Source organism: Urocampus carinirostris, chromosome 4, assembly GCF_059441175.1.
Source record: "Urocampus carinirostris isolate Australia breed hairy pipefish chromosome 4, RoL_Ucar_1.0, whole genome shotgun sequence".
Taxonomy (NCBI): domain Eukaryota; kingdom Metazoa; phylum Chordata; class Actinopteri; order Syngnathiformes; family Syngnathidae; genus Urocampus; species Urocampus carinirostris.
This window is the reverse complement of record NC_142352.1, coordinates 14,920,657-14,933,953: the sequence shown is the minus strand read 5'-3', so window position 1 is coordinate 14,933,953 and position 13,297 is coordinate 14,920,657. Positions and strand designations below refer to the sequence as shown.

At 38.8% G+C, this 13,297-nt stretch overlaps 1 protein-coding gene and 1 pseudogene across 1 annotated transcript in view; one reads left to right on the top strand and one right to left on the bottom strand.

Moving 5' to 3' along the window:
* Window positions 1-13,297, bottom strand: part of rasa3 (RAS p21 protein activator 3) — a 78,260-nt gene that overhangs the window by 53,125 nt on the left and 11,838 nt on the right. The window lies entirely within an intron of this gene.
* On the top strand, window positions 3,998-4,166 carry LOC148366917 (U2 spliceosomal RNA; annotated as a pseudogene).

Sequence of the window (13,297 nt, the reverse complement as noted above, 5' to 3'; positions counted from 1 at the left end):
CGATCTATTTGTTTGCTTTATGGCATCATGGAAAGGCCAACATTCTATGTGCTGAACTACACCCCATAATGCTTTTCTTTCACTTAATTTAGTTTAGAATCTTCGTAAAGCCTTTTATTGTACTGTTTTTAATCGTAATGGGAAGAAAGGCTGGCGGTGATGCTAAAGGGAGAAGAAAAAACATGATAACCATAGAAAATGAAGCTTGTGATTGTCATGAAATGCAGAGAAGTAACACAAATCTCTAAGTCGCATGGCTGTGACCAGATGACAATCGAGACTACAGTGTTATATATAATATTGAGGCAATTAAAGTGTAACCCACCTTTATTTATTTTGTATGTTTTTGTATTTCACTTTTAAGTGAAATGTAATTTTATTTTGGAAACTGGAAGAAAATCGGAAATTGTGCTTGCAATAACTCTTTTAAGCTTAATATTGCTAAAAAGATATAGCAGGCATAAGTGTCGTAACTCCGTGAGAGATTAAAAACAAGAAAAAAGGTACGCAAACCTTATCATTTTTATTGGCACATTATTTTGTTTTTTTAAGAATGGAAAAGGGTCAAACTGTCCTATTAGAAGCCCACCGTACCTCGAAGAAGTCATGTGACTCACTTTCCAATTAGGAAAGGACCCTATCGTAGTAAGCTACATTCTAGAACAGGGTTGCCACGGATCCTTAAAACGTCTTAAAAGGTACCGTATTTTCCGCACTATAAGGCGCACCTAAAAGTCTTATTTTTTTTCAAAAGCTGACCATGCGCCTTATAACACAGTGCGCCTTATATATGGCTCAATATTAAATTCGCAAGGTCTCGCAACTACGAGAAACAGCCGCCGACTCCATTTTTCGCGCTGTGCATACTGGGAAATATTAAACGATTGGTAGTTGCCGGGGCTCGTGTTGTATTTGTTTACTAAGTGGCAAAATGGCTACCCCATTAAACTGCTTAATTCATATTCAACAAATACAGTATTTGTCTGAATCCAGGGTTATGACTGGTGAAGATGTAAAGCACAATTTACCTTAAACAAACGCAGAATTATTCAGAATGTCACGTTTGAGAGAGAGAGAGAGCGAGAGAGAGAGAGAGAGAGAGAGAGAGATTCTCTTTCATACGTGCATTTGTATAAGAAAATGGCTCCTGTTAAGAGACACGCGTACAACGCCGAGTTTAAACTCAAAGCGATCAGTCACGCAGCACAACACGGCAATAGAGCGGCAGCGAGAGAGTTAAACTTAAATGAATCGATGGTACGGAAGTGGAGAAAGGATGAAGATAAGCTCCGCCAAGTAAGGAAAACTCAACAAAGTTTCCGTGGCAATAAAGCAAGATGGCCAGAGTTAGAGGAGACACTTGAACAGTGGGTTGTTCAACAAAGAGCGGCAAGCAGAAGTGTCAGTACGATAACTATACGTATGAAGGCAACAGCGCTGGCACAAAAACACCGGACGTGTTGGATGGCCCATTCACTGAGATATGGTCAATTCGAACACAGCAGAAGAAGAATTCGAGGGATTCGTCGATGAGGAGCTTATAGATAGATAGATAGATAGATAGATACTTTATTCATCCCCGAAGGGAAATTCACTTTTCCAGCAGCATCCCTAAGCTGAGAACATAGAGTGATCTTTGTTTTTCTTTTGTGTGTTTACGTTTTACATTTTACAGTTATTATGTTATTGCTTTGCACTCGTTGTTTTTGCACATTACGAGTGTCACTTTATTGCGATTGCACTAACGTTTCATTTAAAATAACAGTATCAGACGTTTTTTTCTTTGCGTGTTGACTAAATGGACAAAAAATAAATTGATATGTCGATGTTGTTCAAAGATGTTAAAGATGTGTCACGAAAATGCTTTACCTCAGAGAAAATAATAAAACGGCTGTTTATTTATTTTGGGAGTGAATGGAGTTGTGGAAAGCTTGTTTGTTAATAAAGTTTGACCTTTTTGAATGGTTTGTTGACATTCCCTTGAGCGTGGCAACATCTAGAGGTTGCATAAAGTAACTACATTCTCTACTGTAGTCAAGTCGTCACATTGATTTACCGTAAATAGCCCTTAATCCCAAAAATGTCTCGAAGGACTGCACAGGATTACAATTACAAAATTGCACAATTACCTGATCTTAAACCAGCATGCACTTATAGCGCCTTATAATGGGGTGCGTCTTATGTATGGCATAAGTTTTAAAATATATCATTCATTGAAGGTGCGCCTTATAACATGGTGCGCCATATAGTGCGGAAAATACGGTAGTAAATTAATTATTCTAAAAATAAGGGATTATTTTTCTTGAAACAGACTCACTGAGAAGCTCATCCTATTTTTCCTGATTTAATTTAGGCCCAATATTCTTTAAATACAGTGTGTTGTAAATGTTTACATTTTTTTTACTAAAGTTCTATTTTTTTCCAACAGTGTCGTTCAGTCATTTGTTCCGATAAGCTCCTACGAACCTAGAGGTGTACATACCCTGAAGGGGGTTAGAAAAGCAACAACGTCTTCTAAGGGCATGAAAGTCTCATAAATGGATGTTTTATGATCAGTTTCATTTCTAATCAACCAGTGGCGTCCCCTCCTACCTGTGCATCCATCCGCTACTCCAATAGCCACCTCAAGTAACGTCAGACCGAAGGTAAACTAAATTGATTTTTTCTTTTACATGTATATTTATGTATGTTATTTAAAATATGCATTTTATTACACATAAGTAGTACTTAGTATATATTAATTTTATGTTTTTTATCTAGAGTTCAGAAATCATTACCTAGGTTTCCACCAACAAGCACTACCTTGTAAATATTTTTGCCTTTTTTTCCTGAATATTTTCTTATCTTATTTTTCTTTTCTTATTAGTCTTTATGGCATGTTAATCCAGGAGTGCCATGTCTAATATCGTTGTAAACAATGTTCACAAAGTTGTTATCAATGACAAAGACAATTCTAAGTCCCCTGCCATACGGCAATTTAATTTTGCAATCCCTACCTCATAAAGATTAACGCCATATCCCAGGGTTCTGTATTAAAAAGTGACTTTGTCAAGAACAATCTTCTTTTTAAGAAATGTTGTGAGCGTATAAAACACAATCCATGCTTAATGCATTTCTATTTGAGATCCAAAACCGACAAAAATACCGTAAATTCCGGACTATAAGCCGCTATTTTTTTCCTTAACTTTCAACCCTGCGGCTTATTCAGTGATGCGGCCAATTTATGTCATTTTTCTAACGGCTGCTAGCGGCGCTCGAGTGTTGCTACCAATAACTGCTCTGTCAAAGCTATATTATCATTACTAAAGCTTTGAAAACTCTCTCGGTGTAACGTCTTTCTTTGTAAATATGTGTAACCCATGTATAATATGTATTTGCAACAATTTTTGTAATGTATTTATTTGTAGCTATTTTAGACACTTATTCTGATATGTTTTGATCGGATGAACGAAAAATGAGGGGCGGAACAAACGCGGGGTGCCGAGTTTAAGTGGGGACCGCTAAAGGTGAGGGACAGACAAGGAAAGAAGAGGGGGTAAAAAGTTGGTTAAAGAAAAAGGAGTTGCGTCAGTAAATGTGTTCATCTGATATATTTTTCCCACCCTTACCTTTGGAAATATACACGTTTTTCCTTGGATTACTTTCAACGGGACCTGGACTCTGCTGGTCTGCATAAAACCTTAAGTACCGGTATCATTTTCCGTTCATTTTGCCGGTTGTGATTTTTGGACTGTGGACTTTGATGAAGGACATTCGCAATGATCGCAACAAGGCTTTAGGGCTAGGACCTTAGCTTAGCCTTTTGGCTGAGAGTAAGTGTCCCGGCTCCTAGGCTTTGTAGCGTATAATGAACTGACCGATAACGGATAATGGATAATGAATAACGAAGATAGATCAATAACCCTTAAAAACCCCACATTAGCTTTTAAAGGGACAGCGGCATGCGACAAGGCTTTGATGCTAGGTCCTTAGCTTGGCAGGCTTTGATGCTAGGTCCTTAGCTTGGCCTTTGGCCTTGATGCTAAGTCCTTAGCTTGGCCTTTTGTGTACTTTCTATGAAGTCACTATCTTTGATTTTTGCATTTCGGAGATGGAATATGAGCTTGCTCTGTCCACTCCACGCATCGGCCCGGTATTGCAGTACCTCCGGGAACGGTGCATTCGCAATGATCGCAGCAAGGCTTTAAGGCTAGGACCTTAGCTTGGCCTTTTGGCTGAGAGTAATTGTCCCGGCTCCTAGGCTTTGTAGCGTATTATGAACTGACCGATAACGGATAATGGATAATGAATAACGAAGATAGATCAATAACCCTTAAAAACCCCCACATTTAGTTTCAATCGCGGGACATGAAGTCGGGTTTGGGTTAATTTTGTGTTTGTTACATGTTTAAATGTGGGCGCATGCGGCTTATATACAGGTGCGGCTTGTGTATGTACAAAATCGGTTTTCCTATCAAAATGTGGTGGGTGCGGCTTATAATCAGTTGCGCTCTATAGTCCGGAACTTACGGTAAGCTAACGGCACAAGGACGGGTGTGATGGAGTGGCCACAAAGGAATCTGTTCCAATTGTAATGTGTGATAGTGACACTCTGGGGACAGTTCAACTCAAAAATAGATCAGAAAAAAACAGCCTCACACCACACTAACTGATGACGATGATTATTTCCATCCATCATGATAACGTGATGTTTTTTTTACTTATCTACATTGTATGCTTTTATACTCTTTCATTATCAGTGCTCAGCCAGCACTCCCTTCAGGCCTCACGCGTGGCCATTTTTCACTCACATTCATTATATCACTCAGCAATAATCCCCTCATTTCCAATATTTGTTTTTATCCCATCCACAGAATGAACTATCCCAATTGAATTGGATTCAGCTGTGAATTTATCTTTAGAGCCAAAAGCATCCCAGAATATTTGTTTGAAACTATTATTTACTGTGCCATGTTTTGTTAAACCCACTATCAAATTTCCAGGAATACTTTTTCTGGAATTGTGGCTCTACTCTAAACACTGTATTGAGATTATAAATATCATGACCGAGATTCACTTGATACCCAAATATGGTATGAAAATCAGCTAGCTTGTTACCTGGAAAATCCTTGATAGTTATATGTGGTCTTGTCTAAGACTGCAGTACTTTAGAACTAAAAATACAGAAATAAATCTACTTTAAAATTTCTATAACTATCTTGAAAATCTCATCTCATCTCATCAGCTGCACCGCTTATCCTCAGTAGGGTCGCGGGGGTGCTGGAGCCCATCCCAGCAATCATCGGGCAGTGGGCAGGGGACACCCTGAATTGGTTGCCAGCCAGCCAATCGCAGGGCACACAGGGACAGACAACTCACTCGCTCAGTCACACCTAGGGACAATTTGGACCTACCAATTCACCTGAAATGCATATTTTTGGAATGTGGGAGGAAACCGGAGTGCCCGGAGGAAACCCACGCAAGCACGAAGAGAACATACAAACTCTGCACAGGAAGTCTGGAGCTGGATTTGAACCCACGAAGGAGGTTCCCATGACATGAACTGTGCCGCACATGCACTAACCACTGCGCCGCCGTGCTTGAAAATGATAGTCTGAAATCAACAACAAAGCTAGTTTTCTGTCTCTTTTTCTGTCTGTCTATATCTCTCTTTCACTCCCTCCCTCTCATGGTCTGTAATCCTCAGTCTTTCTCTTTCTGTCCTTATCTCACTCAATTTGTCTCTCTTGCTGTCTCTCTCTTTTCTTCTTGTTTTTTTTTTGGGGTCTCTTTTTCTCTCTCTCACTCAACTTGCCTCTCTCTGTTCCCTTTCAGTCTATGTCCATCCATATTCCAACGCTCTGTCTGTCTCTATTGTTTTAGGTGTCTCTTCCTCTCTCTCTCTCTCTCTCTCTCTCTCTCTCTCTCTCTCTCTCTCTTCTCTCTCTCTCTTTCATTCTGTCTGTCAAATACCATCAATTATTCTCAATGTCTTTTTCAGCTGATTATTCTCTCGCTTTCTCAGCTGATTAATCTCTCTCTCTCTCTCTGTGCTTCTCTTTCTCTATCTCTGTCTCGTTTATCTTTGTCTGACTTTTTTCTCTCTCGTTTGATATGTCTTTCTGTCTCTTTTTCTTTCTTTATTTCTCATCTTTCGCTCACTGTCTCGCTCTCTTTCGGTCTCTCTCATTCTGCATTTTCCGCCCTCTCTCTTTCTGTGTATCTCTCTCTGTCTTTCTTTCCGTCTCTTAATCCTTCTCTGTTTCTCTGTTTGTGTCTCTGTCTCACTTACTCTCTCTGTCTCACCACATTTACCTACATTTTTATTCCAATCACAGTTTCCTTCTCCAGGGATAGATTTCTTTTCTCTCCTTGCAACTAACAAAGAGCTTTCCCCTCCAATCAGACAAATGTCATCAGTGTTGCTCTCCTTCGAGAAGATCTGGCCCTCGTATGTAAACAAACATGGCTCTTTGAAGGTTTGCACAAGAGAAATATGCAGACAAAACAAGATGAGCAGGAAAACAAACAAACAAGGACTGCGACATCTCTACAATGGGTCAAATGCACATATGATTACATTACAGGAGAGTGCAGGAAGCAATGTCAGAAGCAAAGCAGGAGGAAGCACAAGTGTTGAAAGCAATGCCTTCCGTGAAATGCGTTGCTTTAGTAATCTTTCTCCCAAGTTGCGTGTGCGGTTACACCGAAGCGACTTGTTTTTATAAATCTCCGCTGACGTGAACACGTCGGAAGGCTACTCGTTTCTGAGCATTTGCGGTTGCTGCTTGCACGGAAAACAAATGAGGGTCTTCCTGCATGAGAACAAGAGTCGCTTGGAAAGGGAAAAAAAAGAATGAGAGGGCAGCTGAGAGCGGAGAATGCTACAAGAGGAAATGAGATGAGGAGAAAGGAATTTCAACGGGATCTTAGATGTAGTTGCAAAAAACCCTAGATGGATTCACTGTGTATATATATATACCGTAAATTCCGGACTATAAGCCGCTACTTTCCCCCCAAACTTTCAACCCTGCGGCTTATTCAGTGATGCGGCCAATTTATGTAATTTTTCTAACGGCCGCCAGCGGCACTCGAGTACAAAAGGTAAGATTTGGACTGCAACTTCTTAACTTGTGCACTAATTAAATTAGCCTAGGCAGATCCTCATCAAAGAAAAAGGCACATGACGCAACTTTCAAGTTAAACGCAATCGAGCAGTCCGATATAGAAGGAAACAGAGCTACCGCACCTAAACTTTACTTTGCAAGCGTGATGCTAGCGTGTTTATAAATGAGGGAACGTGGGACGACGTCTATGTGACAAAGTCTCTTTCCCATACTGAAGGAAGACGACTTTGATGACGTCGGTTATAAGGAGGAAAATAAGGATGGTTTACCGTGCTTATTACAAGCACGGTATGTTTTTTTAACAAAGCTGTACACTGTGTTGAGAGCGTGTTGCTAGTAGCGTTTTGCTACCCTCCACAGGCACGGTTTGGGATGAAAGTTATAATATTTTTAATAAAGCTTTGAAAACTCTTTCTTTGTAAATATGTGTAACCATGTATAATATGTATTTGCAACTGTATATTTTTGTAATGTATTTATTTTAGAAACTTATTCTGATATGTTTTGTACGAGCAAATGAGAAAGAAGGGGCGAGGCAAACGCGGGCTGACGGGAAGTGGAGTAAAGGTGAGACGTGTTTGTGGACGCGGCCGACAATAGTGGTTATATTTTTTTCCCACCCTTACCTTTGGAAATATACACTTTTTTCCTTGGATTACTTTCAACGGGCACCCGGACTCTGCAGGTCTGCATTAAATCTTAAGTGCCAGTATAATTTTCCGTTCAATTTGCCGGCTGTGTTTTTTGGTCTTTATCGGGTATGGGTTAATTTCGTGTTTGAATTGAATTGAATTTTTTCAATGTGGGCGCATGCGGCTAATATACAGGTGCGGCTTGTGTGTGTACAAAATCGGTTTTCCTCCCGAAATGTGGTGGCTGCGGCTTATAATCAGGTGCGCTCTATAGTCCGGAATTTACGATGTGTGTATATATATATATATATATATATATATATATATGCGTGCGTGTGTGTGTAAAACAAAAGCCAGGTTATTATTCAATTAACTCTTAGCACTTCTTTCTTCTATTGTCTTGTAAGTTTAACATATGTCTGACCATTAACGGAAGCACATTATTTTGTTTTATACATCAATAATACAGTGAACCTTCATTTATCGTAGGGGTTACATTCCGAAAAGAACCTGTGAAGTAGACCACTTTATCTACTCTTACAATTATCATACAATTAAACACAGTACACCTCTGGGATACGGCGACCCCACCATACGGAGTTTTCAGTTTACAATGTGGAATGAGATGTTTTTTTGGACCATTCGTTACAGCCTTTTCCCCAATATACGATATCAACAACTTACTGTGCGTGCAAATGTATGGATGCCTGTCTGCTATTTGTTAACGTCATATAAAAGGCTAGTCTGCAATTAGTTAGGTGAAGCTGTTTTTTATATGTGTACTAGTGGTTAAGGCACGGGTGTCAAACAGGCGGCCCGCGGGCCGGATCAGGCCCGCTAAGGGATTTAATCAGGCCCGTGAGACAACGCCAAGGAAAGCACAAGAGAAAAATGAGCTGCTAATTGAAATATGTCACTTGATGTTGCCAAAGCCAGGCGCCTCTCACAAACGCTGTACCTGTATTTCTTTCTCTCTCTCTTATCTCTCTCTCTCTTCTCTCTCTCTCTCTTCCTCCCTTCTTCTCTTACTTTCTATCCCTCTCTCTTTCACTCACTCTGTCTCTCTTTTTCTTTCTTTGTTCCTCTTTGTCTCTCTCTATCTGTGTCTTTTTACCTTCTTTTGCTCTCTCTTCCTTTTTTCTGTCTTTTCTCTCTCTCTATTGCGTCCCCCTCCTCTCTCCCCCCTTCTCTCTTTCTATTTCTGTTTGGATTTATTTTTCTATCTATTTCTTTCCCCCTCTCTTACTATTTCTCTTTTTATCTCTCTCTTTCTCCCTTTCTCTCTTTCTTTCTCCCACCCTCTCTCTTTTTCTCTCCCTCTCTTTCTCTTATTTCTTTCTCTCTCCTTTCAATTCTTCTCAATCTACTAGTCTTTATTTCTTTCTTTCATTCTTTCTTTCCCTACATCTTTCCTTTTCATTCTTTTTTTGTTTTTCTTTCTTTCTTTCTTTTTTTTGTTATTTTTTTCTTTCTTTGTCCCCATCTTTCCTTTTCATTCTTTTATTGTTTCTTTCTTTCTTTCTTACTTTCTTTCTTTCTTTCTTTTTCTTTCTGTCCATCTCTCCTTTTCATTCTTCCTTTCTCATTAGGCAGCCCCCTGAGAGAATGTTTGTTCTATCGCGTGGCCCCCGAGTTAAAATGAGTTTGACACCCCTGGGTTAAGGGATGCAACCAACCAACCAACATATTAACCAGCAACGTTATTGAGGCTCAGGTAAAGAAGAAGACGGTTTAGGGGGCGGCACTAGCTCAGGAGGTAGAGCGCTCGTCTTGGGATCAAGGGATCCCAGTTCAAATCCTGGCTCGTCCGTGTTACATGTCAAAGTGTCCTTGGGTAAGACACTGAACCCCTAATACCACCCAGGTTAGCGCCTTACATGGCTGCAGGGCCGCTATTGGGAAATGTGGAGCACATTGTAAAGCGCTTTGGGAAGTCATTGACTTGAAAAGCGCTATATAAATGCAGATCATTTCATTCTATTTCATTTAGCCAAGCAGAATGCAATGCACAATGCAAATTTACAAAAAGGCGAAACCGGGTTGTACAGTAGAGCTTTTTTTTAGATAGTCAGCTTCCTATATTTTCCACAATCCCGTCCTATTTTTACAAGTGAGTATTATTTCGACAAATAAAGTCAAATAATAATTACAAGACAATGACATTGTTCAAGCCACAAAGTCAACCGTCTAAACCAGGGGTCGGGAACCTTTTTTGATGAAAGAGCCGAAAAAACGCAAATTTTAAAATCTAATCCTAGGAGAGCCATATGTATATTTTAATACCAAAAACAGCTAAATGGAAGAGGAAAATCAACGAGTTTATAGTATAATATGACAGAATTTATTTTGAACAACATTGTAAGTTAATAACAAAAACTAACAATTATTTATAATTATCCATTAAAATTAGACTGTCCGGGTAGCGGACCCTCCCGCTCACCGGAGAACAGATTGGCTCTTAGCTGCGTGCCTGAACGAAAAGTTGTAGGTGAAAATATATATAAATTAAAATGTGTGTGTTAATTTTATTTTTTTTTTTACATGTTTTTTTCTGACTTTATTATTATTTATTTTGCTAAAGTAACATTATTAGTAAAATTATTGATTGATTTGTTTCGTTCAGAAATTTTCAGAGAGCCAGATGCCGTCATCAAAAGAGCCATATATGGCTCCCGAGCCATAGGTTCCCGACCACTGGTCTAAACTCTCAAGGCAACGTTTCCGTGCCGCAACACTTTTTTTTGACAGGTAAAAATTCAACATCATTCACATACTTGGAATACACATGCAGCATTCTCACAAAGAGTAGGCCAAAAAAACAAAACAATCGTTGCCTTTTACTTATAATGACAATCAGCTTCACCTCTGGGCATTTACAGACTATAATTGAACGGAAACCATCTTTGGAATTTTCTGGTTCAATCACAGTCTCTTTTTTGGGACGTTATTTCCTTTGTGAACTCGGGTGAACTGTTATGAAATCACCAGGGCTTTTCCATTTGTTGTGTGACTTATTTCATAGCTATTGGATGAAGAGCAGGCAATAATGCTACACAGCTCACTTTTATTTTCTCAGATCTGAAACTTTTGAAAAGTTTGACAAAGGTCAAAAAATAAAATAAAAAATACAAGTTCAGTAGACACCCGCCTTAAGACGTTTCTCTTTAAGGTGTGGAATACGTTTTTTTGGCCCTTTTTTACAGGATTTTCCTCACCAAAAGACATCAAAACAAATTGTTTTGCATGCACTGAACAATTCAAACATTCCGGATCCGTGCGTATGAGGAGTTATGTCTCTAAAAATATGTGTCTGTAATTGGTTGACAAGGCATCATGAAAATACAGATATGCACTTGGCTGAAACACCTCCTACAATGTCTTCTCTTCATCCAATTCAGAATCTCATAAGCTTCATAAAGACTTTTTGAATAAGCAATACAATACTGGATTTTTTTACTTCTATTTATTTGGCAAAGGTCTCAAGCAAAAACATAATAACCACAGAAACGTAGTTTGCAATTATCAAGAAATACGATAACCAGCAAACAATTAGTTTCACTTTTAAACCCCGCTATTGTCACCCCCCCTCCCCCCCACACACACAAACACGTCCACCCTCTACTCCACTTGACCAGCTCAAACCACGTCACACCAAAAGTACATTAACTTTCATTTTTTCTTTACATGTATTTTTTATTCATAATGTGGTTTAATCATACGCATGTATATTACAAATAAGTCTTACTTACTGTATTCTATTTTGTTATTTTACTGTTTATATGTGGAATACCGGGGTTTGGGAGCGCATTTGCCAATTAGTGAAATTGCTATCCTTCGCTATACGGCAATTTCACTTTGATTTCCCAATCTTAGAACAGATTAATGTCATATCTGGGGATTGTACTGTTATCCTTTTCCTTTTATTATATTCTATTCTATTATTAACCAAGCACAAAAACAGATTAGATAGATAGATAGATAGATAGATACTTTATTCATCCCCGAAGTGAATTTCCCTTCGGGGATGAATAAAGTATCTATCTATCTATCTATCTATCTATCTAATCTGTTTTTGTGCTTGGTTAATAATAGAATAGAATATAATAAACTAGAATAGAATATACCTTTATTGTCATTGTTACAACATGGGATATATTGTGACAACGAAATAATAATGTTTTTGTCCATCTGAATAATACAAATTTTTGAGATACTGTACTTTTTTTTTCAAATGAGAGCGACTATATGAGAAGTATAAACTAAACTTTGTTTTTCCTTTTCTAGGTATTTTTAACATCAATATCAATATCAACACCACTGTTTGAGTAACGATCCATTTGGAAAGAGCGTGCTGTTTTTTTTTACAGTTATGATTGCTCATGCAGCAAAAAAAAAAAATAGTATTGAGTTACTGATCAAACTCATTCCCAGCTTGTGCTGGCAACAGCTAATGTTCACACAGATCTGGTAAGTCTTAATGGAAAACTTGAGTGAGACGAAAAATAAACAACCAGAGACGTTCAAGTTCACTAAATATGGGGAAGTTCGAAACATGATACGATAGCCGCCTCAATTGGAATTTTTTTATTTTTTTTTTTTTACAAAAGACTTGGAAACATGATTAATGAAATGAAACGATCTGCATTTATATAGCGCTTTTCAAGTCAATGACTTCCCAAAGCGCTTTACATTGTGCTTCACATTTCCCAATAGCGGCCGTGATCTGTGCAGCCATGTAGGGCGCTAACCTGCTTATTGGGGGTATTGGGGGTTCAGTGTCTTACCCAAGGACACTTCGACATGTAACACGGACAAGCCGGGATTCGAACTAGGATGCCTTATTCCTAAAACGATCGCTCTACCTCCTGAGCTACTGCCGCCCCAAACTAATTAACCAACTAATAACCATACAAGCAACTACCGGTATCTTACTTCTTCCACTGATCTTTATTCAGGTTAATTTGGGAAGCCGGGGCTCTTGTTTCCCCAGCCGCTTTGTCCAGATGTACTGGGAGAATCCCAAAACATTCCTAGGGCAACTGAGAGACAGCCATTCTATTGTGTCTTATTTGATCACCAGGACCTTTCAATAGAGGATATCCCCTTAGACATTTCTGGCTTGAAAGAGATCAGAAGAACATCACTTCGGCCTAACACTTGTATCAGTATCAAATCGTTTGGCTAGGTGTAGACATTCCATTTTATTTCTGACAGCGGACTTTGGTCTCAGATTTAGAGGTTCTGATTTTCATGCTAACCACAGTGAAAACTGAAGATTCTATTTTGAGGATGCCAAAGAACCACAGAATCTCCAAAATGAGGAAATGTTCGGATGAGGTTACCAAAGCCAAAATCAGAACAATCTTGTGGCTACATTGTAAAGTCTATCATATCAAACCTTAGTTTTTGTACTGTATTTATTCGCTATAGGTTCCAAGATTTTCAGTTTTGCAAAAGTGCGAGGCAATAACATGATAACCATGGAACCAAAGATTGTGATTATCAAGCAATATAAATAAAGCAAATGCATTTTACCCTGGCTATAGAATATGGTTGTAA